This window comes from Rhinolophus sinicus, chromosome 6, assembly GCF_057876585.1.
Source record: "Rhinolophus sinicus isolate RSI-liver-muscle chromosome 6, RSI-T2T, whole genome shotgun sequence".
Taxonomy (NCBI): domain Eukaryota; kingdom Metazoa; phylum Chordata; class Mammalia; order Chiroptera; family Rhinolophidae; genus Rhinolophus; species Rhinolophus sinicus.
In genome coordinates this window covers 64,774,418-64,781,407 of record NC_142506.1, presented here as the reverse complement: position 1 = coordinate 64,781,407, position 6,990 = coordinate 64,774,418, and positions in this window count along the sequence as shown.

The following is a 6,990-nucleotide window of genomic DNA, read 5'->3' as shown; positions in this document are numbered from 1 at the left end:
CAGCGTGGTGCTCAGTGGAGAGCAGACACGTGGTATATAACGGCTATTATAGTTACAATGGCTCAGAAATACGTACCGTAGTCCCCACTTGTCCTCAGGGATATGTTCCAAGACCCCCAGGTAACACCTGAGGCCGCAGGTAGCATTGAGCCCTATGTAGTCGGTGCTTTTCCTACATTAAGTTTAATTTATAAATGAGGCACAGGAAGAGATGCACAACAGGACAGTTACAACCACAGACTTGCACAGAGCATTCGTTATGAACACAAACGGACTCTGGTCATTCTGTGTCAGCCACTAAGTGGCGGTCCTGCCAGAGCACCCGTGCCAGGCGTACCGATGATAGCCCCACCCAGGTAACCAGACACAGGGGCAATGGAGCGTGACCACCTGGACGCTTCATCGGCTGCGGATGGGGCCGCCGCACCGGGTCTGCAGCGTCAGATCAGAGCTCGGGCCTCGGCTGACCGGGGACAGCGGCGCCTGCACTGGCCCCCGACGGGGCGGGAGAAGCCTGGCCTCCGGGACGGCTCCCCAGCCGGCCTGACGCCGGCGCTCCGCACCCCAGCGCCGCAGCAACTCAGCGGACCCCCGACTCTCCTCTCCTTCCTTCCTAGCTCTGCTCGCCTTGCCACCCGTGCTTGCAAACCTGCGTGACCCTGTGCGAACCAGCTCCCCCTGGGCTGTGGGAGGCCGTCCTCCCAGCGGAGCCTCGGTGAGAGCCCGTGGGAGCCCGAGGCCGCAGGACCAGGCCCACGGCTTTATTCTAATACGTCTGACAGGGTGGACAGACACCCGTGTGTGACACCGCTCCTGGGACCGGTCTGTCGTGTCATGTGAACACGGCCCGTCTCACGAGCCGCACGTACCGGACTCACCGCGGCCCCTGGCGGCGCCTCCGCGGCGGCGGGCCCGGAAGGCCAGCACCACTGCCCTGTGCTTTGGGGCCTCCAGGAGGTAAGACGGGGCGCCAGCACAAGGCGTGGGGCGCCACCTCTCCCTCCGACACCCGAGGCGGCCACTACGTGAGCAGCGGCAGGGCCGCCTCCCGCCTACGGACCTCCCAGCGCACAGAGCAAGCCCACGCGAGGCTTCATCACGCGACTCACAACGCCCGCGACTGGCCATTTAGTGTTTTCCGACCAGTCGCCCATCGGTAACTGAAACCGTGGATTGGGGGGGGGGGGCTACTGTGTGGTTTTCTCGTGGACCCATCAGGGCTTGTCAAGGTCCCCGCCACAACCTTATTGGGGGGGGTTCCATTTCTCCTCCCTTCCCGGAGGTCTTAGCTCGAGCTGCGATGCCGTCAAACACTTGTTCTCGCATTTCTGCAGCCTGAGAAGTCTGAGATGGAGTGGCGGCTGATTGGGCTCCTGGTGAGGACCCTCTTGCCGGTTTGCAGGCGGCCGTCTCCTTGCTGTCTTCACACGCCAGGGGCAGAAGCGCGCTCTCACAGCTCTTCCTATAAAGGCATAATCCATCACGTTGCCTAAGATCTAATTCCTTGCAAAGGCCGGATCTTCAAATGCAATCATATTGGAGGTTAGGGTTTCAACATACAAATTTTAGGGAGACAGTCAGTCCCCAAAAACATACCTTACAGCTGGATAAAAGTACAAAATCTAAGAAAAGCTAGGTGTGCGTTGTTTCAACAGCTTTTTCCAGAATCGTAGGCTAGAAAGAATGGCGAGGAACCAGTTTAAAAGGGTTTTTTTCAATCCTCTTTTATTTTTCATGTTAAGATCTGAAAGATAAAGTGTTTCCTGGAGCCCATTAATATTAAGTGGGCCATTTGTTTTCTCATTTTATCACTAATCAGTTTATACTCAAATTGTCAAAATATCTAATTGGAAAGCTTAAAAGTCGAGGGGGAGAAAGGGTGTTTTGTTTAAATGTATCTGGATTTTATTGTTTACTAATGTATATTAAAAAATGTCATATAAGCAACATCTTTTAAAGTCAAATTTTCTTCATCTATGAATGTACAGTTTGCAGTCTTCCTTTTTCCACAACTGTTGACTGTCACGTTTAAACAAAGAACTATAAAATCAACCGAATGTTCCAAGTTTTGGTGGGTATATGCTCATGTAATGTGCTCTTACTCTTCTGCGTAACTTCCAGCTCTGATCTTGGAACTTTTCAGAAAAATTTTATGGGAATCCAGATAGAAATGTCTGCAAACTGGCACTGAAACAAAATGTTTTTATTTGCATAGTTGACTTTTGCTGTAAACTTTTCCCAAAGGCAAATCTGAGATTTTTTTTTCACAGAATCCTGTTTTTAAAACTCTTAATAATGTGCACTTCGATTAAATCCAGTTGTTTTGATCCTATAATTGAAATCCATTGGAAAAATATCCCAACCACATATATTTTAAATAAATAATAGTTACACACAGTAGTATATAGAGGCATTATAAGCCCAATTTAATTTCCAAAACCTTATTTTCACCGTATTCAAATACAATAGATTACTAAGAGTCTAAGATTTTATAAAGCATATTAGAGCCTTAAAATTCTTATCTCTTTAAAGAAATAAAGACAATTGTTTGATGTGCATAGTTTATTTGGTACTTCTATCAATTTCTACAATAATACAATTGACCAGAAACAGTTCAGAGTGCCCACCTGTGTTCCATGTCTAAAATGATTTATTCCGTATGGCATTTTGCAAGGATAGAAAGGAGGGGAAGTCAAGATTTCACAGCATCGGTGAAAACTGTTTTATCATGTAATAAATTTCATACATTAGTATTTCTTCCATTTTCTATCAGAAAACAGCAAAATTACATTGTTAGGTATTTTATTTACAGTGAAAACTTGGAAGACTAAACAAAGCATCAATGAGTTTATCAACAGACCTAGGACCCCTCCACCCCCATGAGGGCCTTTTCTTTTGAAATGAAACTTGTTATCAAACTTTATATACTTTTAAGCACCAGCTTTACAATTTAAAGTTCTCTTTCAGTTTTATAAAAGATTCCTGCTTTGAAAAGCAAATTGAATGTACAAAATGTGAATGTAATTAAACAAATCACTGGTCTGGATACTTTATATTGATTGCAATAGTTGCAATATTTCACAATTACAGTCACTTTTCTGAATGAATTTACTTGTAGGCTTCAAACAAAATATTTGCCTTTTGTCTTGAAAAATTCCCTTAAAAAATTAACAATTTTTTGGAACTGTGTAACTGTATTTTTCATTCCTAGTGTTTAAAGATACAACTTGGTCTTTGGAGTTAGTTACATAAAGTCCAGTTTCTTGGATAATTTGTTATACAAAACAATTAAAAAACCCTCAAACTTTCACAAATATTACTGATGTTAACAGTCATGTTTATCCTGTTAGTGGGTGCTTCAAATAGTAATGTACAGTAAGGTTTTAAAACTTAATAGTTAAATTCCCATTCTTTATGTAAAAGTGAAAGCTCTAAAAGACGCTTTGAGTTCTCACTCAAGAAACTAACACTATTAAGGCATTACTTAATGAACAGACCCTATGGAAAGGAACTTTATGCCTGGGTTGGAGAACTAGTCGTATTTTAAGGCAGTCAGAAAGATCATGTTTTTCACTTTAAGGCTCTTGCATACTTAAATCTTATTTTATGCAGGCATTATTATTGTGTGTAATTCAAATATCCATCAAGTGGTCAATTATGGGAATCAAAGCCTTCATACAAAGCAAATGGACATTTAGAACTAGATAACACCTCTCCCCCAACTAATTAAAAAAAAATGATTTCATATATCTCATCCCTTTGGAGAATTTCTTCATTACCAGAAGCTGGCAATAAAAGGAAGAAAGTATCACTCAAATGCACTATAAAGTTATGTCTAGTTACACCATACCACATTACATATAGTCCATATTTAGAATAATAGTGCAACAAAAACATTTTTTCTTGGCTACTACTCATTAAATGTATAATTTAAATTCAATTTGTCTGCATATGGATTCTAAACAGTTTATATTGCAAATAAAGCCTAACAAGTAATTGAAACAGAAGTTTCAATAGTGTTTGTAGCAATACAATATCCATCAATTATAAGTGATAATGATACAGAAAATAGCAAGGCTTTCACCCCATTCACTACCCTTAACAATCTAAGTGTTCATTAAGTGAAACCAGCAGAAACGTAGCTAACTTACTATTTCTTTTGTGCAAGCATAGATTAACTTCTAAAAGTATAGAAATTGAGATACATTTTAAAATTAAATACTATCACTTGTGTTCATAAAGTTAATATGACCCATAGTGGTGGCAAAACTGAAAGGAAAAATCTCTTTAGGCTCAGAAACAGCTTTTGTATATTTTCATTGTATTTAAAAATCTCATCCTCATTGAAAATTATCACCTTAATTTCAGTAATTTTGTAATTTCTCTAGTTTGTTTTCTTTCTACCAATTTCCAATACAACTTGGTATTTCCAGGGTTTAGGAAAATATCTTTATAATTTTATTCAAACAGTAGCTCAACTACATTGTTAGTTACTTGAAAAATATTACCATAGGATTAAAAAAATTAACTTCCTCATTTTTCAAAAGAAAATAAAAAGCTCACCAATTTAAAAAAATGTTGAATGTGAGAACGGTTGGTTATTGACAAGACCTTTTCTGCTACAAGCCATGTATATATATGTAAGGTCAGTGCGGTACTTAGTAGACCAAAGATTTTGATAGTGGCCTTTATAATTACGGAAATATGAGCATTGAGACACGCTAGTTTCTGAAAGTGTTATTTTTTGAAGAGTGCGTTTTCTAAGAGCTAGGTGCATCTATAATTGCAAACAAGGGCTGAATAACTGATCTTCAAAGGCCTCAAAACTCCTGCAAACACCTAATACAAAAGGTATACAATGTACCTTGCTTTGGGGAGAGAATATGTCAATTCAATTACTGTTCCACGAGGCCTGCCCATTAATAATTGGAAAAAATATGATCTTAAATCTATACGGAACAAAAAGCAATCTGCAAAGATTCATCCCAAACCTAACCATGGGTGACTTTCCTGCCACTCATTCGAGTACCCTGGTAGAGCAGGACTACAAAAAGCAGAAGACAAAAATGTCAGGAGTTTTAAAAGAAAAATAAGAGGGATAAAGTCATCTTCCAACAAATAAGAGGTTAGCAAATAGGGGGATAGTGAATAAAATCAATACAGCAAATACAACAGATTTCATAGCTTCGCTCACCTTTTTGATTTTCTAATTCTTCCTTGTGCTGTTTACACTGAGGCTGCATGACATTTCTCTAGAGAGGATACTGCCTTAACAAGTCACCCCAAACCTGTGGTATACAAGTGTAGAATTTCTCATTTTTGATCACTTACTGTAAGGGCATCACTTACCAAGTTTGTACTTGTGGGTGCAATCTTTAGGTAAAATTAAATTAGGTCCGATCGACGATCATCATTTCCCTTTAATTATTTAGATTTAGCTTTATTGTGCTTTTAAAGAGGTTTCTCACTGGTCAGATCCTCAAATTTATTCAGGAACTCTGCCTTAAATTTCCAAAATAATTTTATATTGTTTTTGCAAAATCCCAGAAAATGAGAAAAAAAGCCTGATAAAATGGCATTCTATCATTTGCAATTTACCTGTTATTTTAAAAGATTAAGCGAATGTTAATAGCATCTCCTCAGAGTATGAGTTTGTTTTTCCAGGACCACCTAAGGGGATGTGGAGTATATTCCTTCTTTCTCTTGAACAGAGAATAGTCACTTCTTAGTCAATACTCACCTTCACTGTGAAAAATTTTCTTCCACATTTTTCCACTCAGGAGTGTTTTAAAAAAGCTACTGACCCTATTGTGCTGTTTTCCTAAAACACTTTGTCTTTCAAAACACATATCCTATTAAGAATGTTTTTAATTAAGAAACAGTCCTAATTTGCATTGCAAGCCCGCCTCCCAGTTTGTACTTTTACACAGATACTGAATTGCTGATTCTTCCATGATCCAAACATCAGGTATGTTACTTTGAAAAGATAGCAAAACTGAATCACATGGGGTGAACTGGCTGCTACTGTTCCACAGTAAATTAGATAAACCAAGAGATTCCAGAGAGGTAACGCTAAATTCCATTTACTAGCATCTTCCTCACTAATATTTCCAGAAAACAGTTACTAAACTAAATAATATATAACAGTATTAATTAGTAATAAATTTCAACTATCAAGGAAGGGTAGGAGTTTTTTTCTTTTTCTTTTTTTCTAGTTACAACTATATCCTGAAAATATTTACATATTTTCTAGGAAATAAAGTTTATTTTTCTTAGGATTGTGTTTTTAAAGCAACATTTCCCTAAATACTAACACAGCAGTAATCCTAAAAGTTAATTCAGAAAATAAAACTTCTTTACACTTGAGTACATTTTATTCATAATGAGGTCAAGTTTTCAAATTTTTCTATAGGACTATGTTATATAGTAACACGGGTTAAGACCTTGTGCTTTAGGATTACTATGAACTACAAAAGTATACATATTTACAATTTCTATGTTTTTCTGCTCCTAAAGCCATCATGTATATACGTTAATTCCTAATACCTAAGAGATAAAAGTTTTGAATAATTCTAGTTTGTTCCCTACTCTTGTGAGTCAATGTCTTCCCCATTTAGTGGATACATGCGTACTGGAATGGGAATGAAGAGACCACGATTTCTAGATCCAGCGCTCCAAAGCCACACTCTCGGACCTCGGATCCCTAACCCAAACTGAAAAAAAAAAAAAAAAAAAAAAATCACCTTTTAAATTTCTAAGGTTTTCTTTCAGCTCTAAAATTCCAGGATACCTTCTGTGGTGGTTCGTTTAGTTTTTTTCCTCCTTTCTTAAATCTTACCCTAATCCATTTGACCCACCTAAATTCTTCAAAAAGGTTACATCTAATCTTACTTCGATGGATTTAATATTCGCTCAAGAATATCTGTCTAAAAACACTATAGAAACAGTACATAACTGAAATATATACTATATTTCACTTAATTTCAATTA